Source organism: Anguilla rostrata, chromosome 3 (assembly GCF_018555375.3).
Source record: "Anguilla rostrata isolate EN2019 chromosome 3, ASM1855537v3, whole genome shotgun sequence".
NCBI lineage: Eukaryota > Metazoa > Chordata > Actinopteri > Anguilliformes > Anguillidae > Anguilla > Anguilla rostrata.
The window spans coordinates 57,870,245-57,884,329 of NC_057935.1; the positions used below are offsets into that span (position 1 = coordinate 57,870,245).

Sequence of the window (14,085 nt, forward strand, 5' to 3'; positions counted from 1 at the left end):
GCAATTTCTTTTTTTTTTTCCAGTCGTCACGGTGATGGCCGTGCCCCTGGTGGCGTGTGAGGTTGGGCTGCGATGTGATCCTTACCTGAATGTGTCCATAAATGGATTTTGGATCGAATGGCCCTCAGACATTTTTTTTTTCTTTTTCTGCTTCTGTGTTTCTTCCCAGAGTCTGCAAAGACTGCCACTAAACTGCCACTGCCCCCCCCCCCAGCGCTGTGCTGTATCCCCCTCCCCTCCATCTCTCCTCTCCTCTCCTCTCCTCTCCTCCCCTCCTCCCCTCCATCTCTCCTCTCCTGGATGTGGGCTGGGAGGTAAAGGCATGAGTACTGAGAATCTCTCTTTCTGTCTCTCTCTCTCTGTCTGTCTGTATGTTTATCTCTCTCTTTCTCTCCATCTGTCTGTGTCTCTCTCTTCCTCTCTTCTCCTCCTCCTCTTTCTCTGTCTCCCTGTTCTCTCTCATCTGCATGGATAGTAATGTTTATAGCGTTTCTCCTTCTTTGGGGTTTTTTCTGTTCTTCTTTATTTCTTTATCCGTAATCTGCCTTCATTCCGTCCTGCCCCCCCCCCCGGTCCCCCATGCCCCCTCCCCCCCCTTCCCGCACCATCCCGGGCCACTTCGGGAGGGACGGTGGGGTTGGGGGTGGGGGTGGGGGCGTGTGGGCAGGGTCTGTTTGAATGGCGGACAGCCCCTATTGTGTTGGTCTGAAGTGGGGTTCACACCCATGTCTGGGCCCCCCTTGTGAATGGCATTACTGCGTCTGAGACATCTACCCCCAACCCCCCCCCGCCCCCGCCCCCTCCCCCCCAACCCCTCCGCTCGCTGTGGTGCACTCTCTCTCCCACGCTGAACCCCAAACACCCCCTTTTTGAATAATGACACCATCTCTCTCTCCTTCACTGTCTCTCTGTCATGAGCTCCCCCTCCACCCCCCCCGCGCGCACACACACGCACGCACACACGCGCACACACACACACCACACACACACACACACAGATGCACACACACACACGCACACACTCACACATACACACACACACACACACACGCACACACACGCACACCTAAACACTCTCACAAACATACACACACACACACACACACGCACGCACACACGCGCACACACACACTCTCACACACACATTTTTTTCATGTGTTTTGGCTGCTGTGGACCCTACTGGGTGGGGGAGGGGAGTTGGGCGTTTGGGGGTTCTCTTGGGCGAGAGAGAGAGGGATGGAGTTTTCAGGGTCAGTAGGGTGGTACAACGGACTGTATAATGTGAGTGAGGAGAGGGGTTTTGGGGTTTGGGGTTCAATATTGACATCAGAGTTGATCTGTTTGTGTGGAATGCAGAATCTGGTCACTAATTTCTGTCTCTCTCTCTCTCTGTCTGTCTTTCTCCCTCCCTCCCTCCCTCCCTCTTTTTCTCTTTCTCTCTCTGGCTGTTCGTCTGTAGGAGGAGGAAGAGGAGGAGGAGGAGGAGGACTGAAGAGGCCGCGTTTCAGAGGGAACCTCCTGGGGGGTCAGGATGGAACCTCATGAAGCATCATCCCTCTATCCCTCCATCTCTCCTCTGCCTCCTGCCTTCCCCCCCCCCCCCCAGGAAAGGAAGTGATGGAGAGGGGGGAGGGGAAATGAGCTCACTTCCTCTCTGCTGACGTCACAGTGGAGTGACTGGAGGGATCGATACAGAGGCGGGGGGCTGATTGGGGGGGGGGTTGGGGGGGTGCTGAACAGTACCCCATGGCTCTGCTTTGGGCCCCTGTCCTACAGCTGAAACCTCGCCCTGGACCCCTCCCCCCCCAGCCTGCACCTGTGTATTTTTGTTGCAGGGTGCGGGAGAGACCTTACTTAAAAGAACATCACAACACCCCACTCTCACTGCCCCCGGTTGCCATAGGCACTGTTTTCTGTGGTTCGGTTTTCCTGTGCACAAACCAGCGTGCCATTAGGACAGAGGAAGGCCTTTTTTGGACCATGAAAGTCCAAAAGCAAAAAAAAAAAGCAAAACTACCAGGAACTCTGATCCAGTGAAATCTCGCCTGGAGAGGATTGGTCCAATCACGCGCTGGCGTTTGCGTCGGACTGCTGGAGGGAATCTGGGGAACGGGTTCGGACCTGGGACGTCCTGCCTGAGGAGGGGGAGGTTTTCGGAGCGTGAGGAACGTCCCCTCGGGCTTCTGGCACAGGTAAGCTCAGGTGTCTGACACCACTGCTCTGCTCCAAGCCCGGCAGCGTGGTTTTAGAAAAATGGGCTTTTTCTCCCAGCGATGCGATTGGTCAGAATGTGTGCTATCAGATTAGGAACTGGCTGCTTTCCCCTTTTTTTTTTTTAAATCCGCAGTTTCTAACTGCCACTTTGTGCTTCGGTCGCTTGCCTTGGGTGTGTGCTCTCTTCATCAGCCAATCAGAGTCTCTAATTAAGCGCTTCAGTCTGTGGCCCAAACAGGGATGAAGCGTACTGCAGCGTGTTTGAAAACGTAACGGTGCTAATATCAGACAAACCGTCACGGTACAGCGTGTGGGCAAATGTGTGGAATATATCGACATATCCATCGATTGAAATGCACTTATTTTTTATTGTTTGCCTTAAAATGACGTCACCCTTGCTAAGATATACACGCTTGTTCTCAGCAGGGCCTCCTCTGGTCCTTTGTGTGTTAAACAGGGGGTACAGCGAGTGCGTACCCCCGAAAGTATTGTGGGGTACCGGGGTCCCCCCCCCCAGTAAACTGGCACACGCAGGCGGGCCGCCTCTCGGCTCTTCAGACGGGCAGCAGACAAAATGGCCGCCGCGAGCGCCTGCCGGCTGTCTCCCCTGAGCCAAGATGGCGGCGGCTGTGGCGGCATCGCCCGCGTCTCCCTGTCCGTGAATGCCGCTGACGGTACATGCAGATGTCCCCTAATTGCATTTGCATATGCGGTTGATTTAGTCGGCTGGGATTCCCCCCTCCCCCCCGAATCGCGAGGCTGTAGCTTGTCTGTGCGTTTGGGGCGCGTGAATCGCGGGTGGGGGTCCCGGGTTGGCGGGGGTGGCGGGTTGGCGGGGGTTTAAGCGCGACTGACTGCCCGCCCAGAGACGGGTTTCCCTCTCCTCATCCTTCCTGTTTATCTCGGTGGCCATTTTTACATTCATTTGTTTGTCTAAGATGGCCATTGGGGTAATCTGAGTTTCAGGGTAATTAGAGACAGGGGGCAGTTGAGGTAGTTTGAAATTCAGGGTAGTTGTAGACGGGGCAGTTGGGGAGATTAGAGACAGGGAGTAGCGTGCGGTTTGAGGCGGTACATGCGCCATATGTCCCGTCTGTGTTTCCCAGCCTCCTCGTATGCAAACGGCACACTGTAAGAGGGGCAGATGTGCCTTAATGACCTCATCATTATGCGCCATAATGACCTCATCAATATGCGCCGCACGCCTGGTCACAGGGACACGCTCGCCGTGTAGAACAGCATGCCCGGCTCGCTGCGCTGCAGACCGCGGTGTTTACTGGAACACAAACGGGTAAATGTAACCCATTTCAGTCGGGTGGAGAGAGATGCTCAGTCATTTTAGGGGGGGTGTTGAGATGAGAGTTTAGGAAGCCCTGGATTTACGGGACCTCTGGTGCACTGTTAGAGGCATCTTCCTCAGAATGGGGTGTTCTCTGTTTTTGTTTTTTTTTCTGCTGTGAAAAGTTTTTTTTTTCATTTTTTATAAACATTTGGAGATGAGTCTTGTCAAGAAATTATTCACCAAGATGCTGCTATCAACCAAGCTGACATCTGTTGACACTTTTACAGACGAATCTGACGCTGGAAATCTTTCTGGACCGCACAGCCGTGTGATCGTTTCTGTCTGCCGCGCTCGATGTGATCTGTGGTTGCAAATTTTGGCGCCAGCGTTAAATCCTTCACTTGTGGCTTGCACAGAAATGCATTCCAATTTTTCTTCACAAGTTCATTTTGGTGTGTTAGTTTCAGCGATTGCTGAAACACACAGAACTTGGGTAAATCTTGCTTTTAATTGTTACTCAAAGGTATTGAAAGGTAACTTGTGGTGAGTCTGAGTGACCTGCGCTAGGTGAATACGTAGATTTGTGGTAAAGTGTTACCAGTGCACCAGTGTGCTGGAAGGCCTGGGTATCTGAGTCCTGTAGGAAGGGGATGAAAAGGACGCTCAGTCATATTGATTTACTGCTCAGGAGTCTATCTTCAGCTTCTGCTTTTATACGGATTTTAGTTTCAGATCTTGTCTGTGGCTGATGTTTTCTTTCAGTCAAATTCGCGGTATGGCGGCTGTGCCAGCAAGAAAACCACAGAAGAAAGGAGGTCTTCCGCCTCATTCTGTGATGTCCTCGGTTGTTTTAAATGCATGCCAAGTGTCTTGGCTTTTTGTGGATTTAAGTTGTCCAATAAAACAAGCAGGTGAATAAATACTGTACACCAGGAGCTTTAGGAAAGTACCCATTATATAATTAAGGGAAAGCGATTATGGGAAAGTAAAGATTCCTGTTCTGTTCGGTGCTAGTCTGTTCGTTTGTGTTTAGGTCTGGATTTGTTGCGATGTTGAGAGGGGCCGTCCATTGGCTGCTTTCTCCACAGGAAGCCGTAGACCTGACTGCTACCGTGGAGACGAGGTTATAAACATAATTTCTTGCGAACGCGCGGTGCTTGCCTGAACGGTCGCGCCGCTGGTCTGGTGCATTGTGGGAAGGTGGGAGGATAACGTGCTGTAAGGACCACCGGTGGTTCATATTTTGGCGCCTGTAAATATGCCTGAATGTACGTTAGGCGAGCTGGGCGACGTACTGTGAATTAGCCACGCCGCGACAGTGACAGAAGATTAAAATTGATAAACGTGTATTTGGCGGGCTGTGTGATTAATAATAATAATAATAATAATAATAATAATAATGATGTGATGCTTCTCCGTTTTTGAGGGCCGTTCGTGGTATGGTACGGTGGGATCTCCTCAAATTTGTGACACTAAGAGAATAGGGCTGTGTGTGTGTGTGTGTGTGTGTGTGTGAGTGAGAGAGAGTGTGTGCGTGCTGTGGTGTTCATGGTGAGGTTTTTTTTTTTGGGGGGGGGGGGAGGGAGTGCGGTGTTCGTAAATATAATTTATTTATAGACACCCGGGGGGGGGTCTGACGGGTGTATGACAGCAATGCCTGGGGGGGTGGAGATTGGGGTGGGGGGTTAGCCAGAACCTCGGGCATCCCCAGTCAGACGGTGGGGGGGGGGGGTTAGGGTTATTTTAGCGGACCCCCCCCCCCCCCCCCCGTGTTGCATAATCTGGCGGTTGTAATTGCGGCGGGTGCTGGCGCTGGCATTGTTGCCGCGGCGATGGCGGAGGGCGGGTTTCTCTCTGTACAGTAGCTTTTTGTGGCTAAAATGGCGGCGGTGCCTAGCAACCACGCCGCCGCCGTCTGTCTGAAGCAGGAGCGGCGTCGGGCACACGCTCGGGGGGGCGTGGGGGCGGGGGTTTGGGGGGGGGGTTTGGGACGAGACTGTCTGGCTGGGGCGGTGGCATGAGAAGAGGGGGAACATGAGTAAGATTAGTGTGTGGAAGGGTGGGGGGGGGGCGAGGGGAGGTACGCACCAAAATTAGATTTGCATATTCAGTGCTGCTTGAGAGCCCATATGCGTTCTGAGACATCAGACATGCTGGGGTAGGGGGGGGGGGTTTGGGGGTTTGACTGGGTTACTCGGTTACAGGACTACTGCCCTAGTAAAGTAAAACCCAGAGCGGCTCTTTTTAACTTCAGTCCGTGTTCCAGATTTGGTTCCGGGTTTTGCTCACCGCAGTGATCCAGCAAACTCTGTAATCCTGCTCTGTGAAGTACCTCCAGGCCACTCCACACATGTACACACACACACACACACACACACACACACACACACACACACAAACATATACACTCAAACACACGCACAAACACACACACACACACACACATATGCACACATATACACGCACATGTCTCCACACATACGCACACACAAACTTGTTTTGTTGTATATGGCATTCTGCTGTGACTCCACTGTTGCAGTCTCGGTACTGAATGTACTTTTGGATTGACAGCACATATTAACACACGCATGTATCTGCGTGCGTGTGGATGACGATGCAGATGAAGGTGACTTTGATTCTGTGTACATTTCAAGGCTTTAACTGCTCCTGGATTGTAAAAGAATCTACCCGATTCTAACCGTCCGTTTTATGAAGACGCTTCCTCTGCTTTTCTCTCCTTGTGCGGGGAAGTATCGACTGCACTTGTGTATTTATGCATTATTGAGAATGTCATCGATTCCTTTTAAACATTTTATGTCGTCTTTGCCACAGCCCTCAGGCAGGAAGTGGAGGTATTCAGTCAGAGGAAAACTGGGTAATAATCTGAGAAACGTGCTTTTTTTATTTTTTTATCCTGGCCTGTTATCTCATGAATTCCTCTCAGTTTGGCCCAATGAGGATGATGAACGTCCATCCAACATTCTCATTATCAGCTGTAGGTGTGATTCCGTTTTGGCAGTAGCAAATGACCATATGTGCTCAATATTGATATATTTATATTATTCATAGGCAAACCCTAATGTCAGCAATATCCCAAAAAATATGCATGTGCGTGTGTGCATGCGTGTGTATTTAGTATACACATATTGTGTGTGCGTGTGCGTGTGTGTGTGTGTATTTAGTATACACACATTGTGTGCGTGTGCGTGTGCGTGTGCGTGTGCGTGTGCGTGTGCGTGTGCGTGCGTGTGTGTGTGTGTGTGTGTGTGTGAGTGAGTATAGGAGTGAGTGTGTGTGTGTGTATAAGAGTGTGTGTGTGTGTGTGTGTGTGTGTGTATATGTATGTGTGTGCGCGTGAGCGTGTGTGTGCGTGTGCGTGTGCGTGTGTGTGTGTCTGTGTGTGAGTGAGTATAGGAGTGAGTGTGTGTGTGTGTATAAGAGTGTGTGTGTGTGTGTGTGTGTGTATTTAGTATACACATATTGTGTGTGTGTGTGTGTGTTAAGTGAAGTGTGAAGTGCTGTTTTACTTGCACAGTTGCTTTTCGAATCCCGCGCTTGTAAAAGATTGTGGGATTGAAGTATTTAATGTTCTGTGTGTTACCGTCCTTTACGGCCTGCACGAAAGCCCAAGCAGTGTGTGTGTGTGTGTGTGTGTGTGTGTGTGTGTGTGTGTGCGTGTGCAAGCCTAAAATGGGGGGCAGGTTTAGTGGGTTACAGGTCAGAGATTTCGGTGGATTGGGTGGGTGGTGTTGTCGTTCTGCAATAATGACCATCACCTGTAGGAGGCGGTACAGAGAATCCGCTATGATCCAGCGCCATTCTGCAGACTTTCCTGCTTTTACCCTCTAAGGTGTGAGGACACAAACATGTGATTGGAATGTGCTCAGCTGAACATTCTAATGCTGATGTCACAATCAGCGCTGGTGACTGCAGGCAATGGCGTTCTAGAACACTGACTTAGAATTTAGCAGAAAAGAGAAAGCGTTCCAGAAAAAAGCTACTCTTTAAAGGGTAAATGTCTTTGAGAGAGTGAGTGGAACAAAGAGACAGCAAATATTTAAATTTATTGCCGTGACACTGTTTTGTAGCTTAATGTGTTTGTTTCTGTGTGTGTCGCTTTGGCAACACATTCTAATGTGCCATGCCAATAAAGCACTCTGGAGTAGAATTCAGTGTTGATGTTTGAGCATGTTGCTATACAGACTTCAGCAATAATTACAGATAAGTATTTCCTGCCAATAAAGCATACTTCTTACATTTGCATCTGAGAGATAGATAGATAGATAGAGAGATGGATAGATAGATATAATTAGTGTACATGCATTGTTTTACATGCTTTGGTAGTATTTATAAAATACACATGGATTTCCTGAATCTTGAATTTGGGAGAGGGAGGAAAGGAGAGAGAGGGAGAGAGAGAGAGAGAGAGAGAGAGAGAGCAGCAGGCCAGCAGAGGATTTGTGAGTGAAGATGTTAAAGTGTGGAGGGGGGTCTGAGTGGACCTGAAAACCAGCTCTGATACCCGAAAAAAGAACGAGAGGAAGAAGAATAACGTTTAAAAAAAAAAAATTTTAAAAAATCCCAGGCTGCTCCAGGAGGAGGGGTGCAGGGGAGGGAGGGGTCCCCGTGTCCCACAGCCTCCCACCCCCCCTTTTTTTTTTTTAACCCGCAAGCTGTGCACTGGCACACGGAGAGAGAAAGGGGGGATGGGTGGAGGGGGGTGGCGGGGCGGGGGGACGGTACAGCCCCGCTCACAATGCACTGCATAAATTGGGGTGCGTCGCCACGGAGACGGGCGGCCCCGGAGCGTGGGAACCCGGGTCAGAGAGGGAGCGGTCCTGTCAGGCGCTGGCTAGACAGCCCAGCTGTGCCGAGACGCAGGTGAAAAAGGACCCCGGAGGTCAAGGTCAGGGAGGGGGGGGGAGGCGAGGGGGGGGGGTTCATCTGGCTGTCTGGGCCTCGGCGTGAATGCGTTTGCTTATTAAATAATGCGGCTGGTGTGCTCGTCTGCATAATCAACACCCCCCCCACCCCCTCTCCCCCAGCCTGTTTCTGAGGGAGAGCAGACAGGCTTGCTCTCTTTCTCTCTCTCACACACACACACACACACAGTCATTAATACACACTCGCGCGCGCACACACACATGCACACACACACTCACATACGCATTTACACAAGCACACACACAATCATTAATACACACACACGCACACTCACATACGCATTTACACACACACACTCACATACGCATTTACACACACACACAATCATTCATACACATACATATGTACACACACACAATCATTAATACACACACATACACACACACACAATCATTAATACACACACACACACACACACACAATCATTAATACACACACACACACACACACACACACGTCTGTCCTTCACCAGTAGCTGTAATGGTCCTGCCTGGCCTCTCGGTCCCCGTACCGCTGCCCTGTGTGGTGCGCTCCTGCCTCTCATCCCCGGCACTGCGTCTGCTCTTCAGCTGATTCATTCATCTTCACTGCTTATAGAGCACATTCAAATTAATGCGGACCTTTAAAAAGCACAGCCTGCTGTCATTAACCCTTAAAGAGCACCAAAGCCACCGTCTCTCTTATACATGCAATATATAATACTATATGTATGCAGGTGGTATATTTTAATATAAATATATGTATATAAATAAAATATAACATTTTTATATCATTTCTTTTTTACTATATAGATCTGATATTAAAGGCATAGTGAATTTGGATTATAAATGTGTGTTAGCTGTATTAATAACATGATTAATTACTTATTAATAACTTATAAACTGATTGGGAGCTGAGCTGTTTGGATAAGTGCTATCTAAATAAATAAAGACTTATTATTATTATTATTACATAGTCTGACAACATAAAATTAGATGTAATATTTCCAGGTGAAAGAGGGAGATGGAGAGTTCTCTTTAGAAGGTTGTGGGATGTAGTTTTATATTTAGCTCAGGTATGCGGAGTGTTCAGGGCTGAGCAGGTGAGCCAGGTGCTCACTAAGCAGGTGTGTGTTCAGCCTGCAGTGGGAGATTAGCAGTCACTCTGCTCTCTCTCTCTCTCTCTCTCTCTCCCTCTCCCTCCCTCCCTCCCTCCCTCCCTCCTTGCTCTGCTGCATCCGACGCTTCTCCTCGACTCCGCTGTCCGTAGAGCCAGGCTCTATCAAAATCACCACGCTCGTGTTTAACTTTTATTTATATAAAAATTTGTTTTGGGGGACAATGCAATTTTAACATCGTTACAAGTTAAAAACAAGACAATAGGTTCTACATCTCAGGTTTATAGCCAAGCCTAGTTTCCCCTGTTCCCAGTTTTGGGATTCTGTAGAATATTGAAATAAATCATAATGTGCCAAATATAAAATTGAGTCGTATTGCACTGCAGCTTAATCTTGTTAAGAGTGAAGCGCCATTCAGTCAGAACGTGGAAACACATGACCAATCTGAGCCTCTATGACATCACAGAGCCGCTGACATCACTCAATGGGGCTGTGGCTGTGGTTGAGGAGAGAGAGGTGGAATGGGGTGTTTCCTTTGGGGAGCGGGGTGGGGTGGGGACTGCCCCATCCCGAAATTTACTCGCCCGCCGAAAAATGCGGAGGGCCACCGGAGAGCGGGCCAGATCCGAAGCTACTTCTTGGTTGCCGGGGCGATTCAGCGTTGGCGTTTTGGTGGTTAAGTGGCACGGCGTTCTGTGGTGGCGTTCCGCGGTGTTCCGGGCTCCGTGCCCTCTCTGTGGAGCGCTCCAGGGCAGAGGTGCCAGGCAGACGCGTCACTCAGCTTTTCTGTTTCTTTTCCCGTGTGCCCGGGTTCCTTCGCCATCTTTTAGGAAACCGTCCCTCCTTTCATCGTCCCGTCTAAACGATGGCGCTCTGTGCGGAGGTTCGGTACGTCTCGCGATCGCGTCGGTCAAGTTCACCGCATTGCGGGCGCGCTCGGGGCGGGGGGGGGATAAAGAAGAAAAACAGGCAGCGGTGACAGAAACGTCCCTTTTTTTTGTAACACGGGGGGGTGGGGGGTGGACAAGTTTGAGGGCTTTGATCTGGGAGAATCGCGATCGCGGTATCCCCCCCCCCCCGGCCGCCATTCAGAGCCGAGCCGCGCGGACGCTACGGGCGCTACGGGCGCTACGGGCTCCCCTTTCAGACGCGGAACCATTACCTCATGAGCTGTTTGTTTCCTGGAGAAAGGAAGTGCATGAATAGGGGACGCGCAGCCCCCCCTGCACGGTCGGCTCCGTTATTCATCCCTGGTTCAGCTTCATTAGCCTGACTGAAAACCCGCCACCCTCCCCCGCCCCCTCCAGCCCCGCCCCCCCCGCCCCACATCGCTTCAATGGACCTGTCCATCTCTTTCACACCCCCCTTTTCCTTACAAAAAATACCCCACGTCCCCCCTGCTTGGGCTAATCGTCTCAACTCACAATGAAATCAAGCTTAGTAACACGCCACTTTTGTGAGTCCCCCCCAGCCTCCTGCCCCCTACCCCCACTGTTTCTCAACTGTCTCCCCTCTGCTTCTCTCTCTGTCTCTTATTCTCTCGCTCTCTCTCTATACCTCCTCTCTCTTATTCTCTCCGTCCCTCTTTCTCTCTCTATCCCTCCTCTCCCTTATTCTCTCTCTGTCCCTCTCTCTTTTTTATTCTGTCTCTGTCCCTCTCTCTCTTATTCTCTCTCTGTCCCTCTCTCTCTCTCTCTATCCCTCCTCTCTCTTATTCTCTCTCTGTCCCTCTCTCTCTCTCTCTCTCTCTTATTCTCTCTCTGTCCCTCGCTCTCTGTCTCTTATTATGTCTCCTTCTCTCTCTCTCTCTCCCTCTCACATGGACACACGTACCCACCCACTGCTTACACCCTCGTTGCCGTGCCGACGCCGTGCCAGCCCTGCTGGAGTCCGCTGCCGCCGCTCACAGTTTTTACCAGACAGTCAAAAAACAAAATAAAATAAGAATTGTATTCTGTGTTAATTCCAACATATTGTGCATGATTTTGTTGTGGCTAAAATTTACTCTCTGTCAGTGTAAAATGTACACTTTCAGAGTTCATAAGGTTTTTACTGTGCGCCTTCTGCCTGTCTGTCTCCCGCCCTGTTTTATGTTACTCCTCTAAAATTCAGGCCGTTGCACAGTGCTGTATCTGTGTAAGCTCAATTTCACCCATCACTGCTTGAAAATGATGTCCTGCTAGTTTGGGTCCAGCGCAGAATGAGCGCATCCCAGTACAGCTGTAAGGTATCGGGACAAATTGGGCCACGTTCTGCTCTGACCGCGTGCTTCTGGATCCAGCTGGCCGGGTAATCGGGTCACTGGTCTCCAGAACACTTGACTTAAATAAATAAAAATAAAAATAAAAATGTCATTATGCGTCACCCGTATTATGATGTCACTACTGATCATAGAGGTATAATGGGGAACAATGGGGAGTGTGTCTGGATCAGTCGTGAGGCTTGGGCAGGAGGCTTAGCATGATGTCACAGTGCAAATTGTGATACTGTGTGTGTGGGGCTGTGATTGCATATTTGTGTGTGTGCATGCGTGTTTGTTTTGTGCGGCGTGCGTGTGCTGCTGTGCGTGTGTGTGTGTGTGTGTGTATTTATGTATACGTGTGTGAGCTCATTCAGAAATAAAAGTGCTATGTTAAGTTGGTCAGTGTCTGGTTCCACAGCTCTTGTGAGGACCTTTGTTCAAAAGCAGATGGTCCCTGTAACTCACAATCATAATTTTTATCTGTGCCTCCCCCCGATTTTAACATAAATCTGACGGCTCCAGCACAACGCACCCCCCGTGTCCTCTTGCTCTCAACTTGAACTTGAACCTTTTTTATTTATTTTTTATTCCTCCTCGTCTGCGTGGCCATTGTTGCCGCCGCCGTCATCGTTGGCGGGCGGTGATTTGTGGGCGGTTGTTTTCGGGGCCCGGGGGTAACTCTCCCGCTCAGCACCGCACCGCACTGTACTTTACAAAAAATGAATTCCGCTAGAATCGCCACCAGGGCTTTTTTGGCGGGTTCGCGGGGTGCCCCCCCCCCATTGTCTTTCACGTTTTGTATAAAAGACAGACTGTGGGCGTGTGTGTGTTGGGGGGGGGGTATAGGAGGGAGCTTGCTTTTCAGTCAGGCGTTTGTGGCGGGCAGCTATGGATACAGCGTGCGAGGTCCCCGAGCCGTGAGCATCAGAAGGCCAGCGAGGGGAGGGGGAGCAGGGGCTTCTGGGAAACGGGGAGCGCAGCGATCTCCTGTATTATTATTCCGGAGTCACAGATGCAGCTCTGCGCGCACGCACGCGCACACATACACACACACACACACACACACACACACACACACACACACACAGGTATGCACACACACACACACTCACAGATATACGCACACACACCCACAGGCATATGCTCCGTGTCGCCCCCGTAGGACACCACTGGATTCCTCCTTCCTTAGCCCCCACCCTTCCCTCTTCCCGCCCCCTTCCCTGAGTTCCTGAATGAAATTCTCCACGCCCTCGCAAACTTCACATCAGGGGACAAGTTCATTGCCCCAAACCCCCCCCCCCCGGTTATCGCTCCTGGATGACTAGCCAGGAGACGCAGGGTTCTACACGGGAAACACTCGGCCCTCCACCCCTGGGGGAGCGGGTGATATCCGAGCCGCCCGACGCCGTGTGCCGGTCAGGCCTTCCTTCCAGGACCAGAGCCGGCCCCGTCCCCGGGCGACCCGTTTTTAGCGATTAAAGCGCGGAGAGCTCAGAGGCGTCCTCACTGCTGGCTATGTACTGTTACGCTATGGTGCGCTATAGTATGCTACAGTACGCTATGATACGCTATAGTATGCTACGGTACGCTATGGTGCGCTATAGTATGCTACAGTACGCTATGGTGCACTATAGTATGCTACAATACGCTATGATACGCTGTGGTATACTATGGTACGCTATGGTGCGCTATAGTATGCTACAGTACTCTATGGTGCGCTATAGTATGCTACAGTACGCTATGGTGCGCTATAGTATGCTACAGTACGCTATGGTGCGCTATAGTATGCTACAGTACGCTATGGTGCACTATAGTATGCTACAATACGCTATGATACGCTGTGGTATACTATGGTACGCTATGGTGCGCTATAGTATGCTACAGTACGCTATGATACGCTGTGGTATGCTATGGTACACTATGGTGTGCTATGGTATGCTACAGTACGCTATGATAAGCTGTGGTATGCTATGGTACGCTATGGTGCGCTATAGTATGCTACAGTACGCTATGATACGCTGTGGTATGCTATGGTACGCTATGGTGCGCGATAGTATGCTACAGTACGCTATGATACGCTGTGGTATGCTATGGTACACTATGGTGTGCTATGGTATGCTACAGTACGCTATGATACGCTGTGGTATGCTATGGTACGCTATGGTGCGCTATAGTATGCTACAGTACGCTATGATACGCTGTGGTATGCTATGGTACGCTATGGTGCGCTATAGTATGCTACAGTACGCTATGATACGCTGTGGTATGCTATGGTACACTATGGTGCGATATAGTATGCTACGGTAC

The 14,085-nt window shown here is 50.4% G+C and overlaps 1 long non-coding RNA gene across 7 annotated transcripts in view; it reads left to right on the forward strand.

Moving 5' to 3' along the window:
- Positions 1-14,085, forward strand: part of LOC135251312 (uncharacterized) — a 71,211-nt gene that overhangs the window by 52,443 nt on the left and 4,683 nt on the right. For 5 of the 7 annotated variants that reach the window (XR_010329120.1, XR_010329122.1, XR_010329119.1 and 2 more), the window contains one exon: positions 1,466-2,192. This is a non-coding gene — a long non-coding RNA (uncharacterized LOC135251312). Of the gene's footprint in view, positions 1-1,459; positions 2,193-14,085 lie in introns of all 7 variants that reach the window. The other 2 variants (XR_010329117.1, XR_010329118.1) reach the window with 2 other exon arrangements.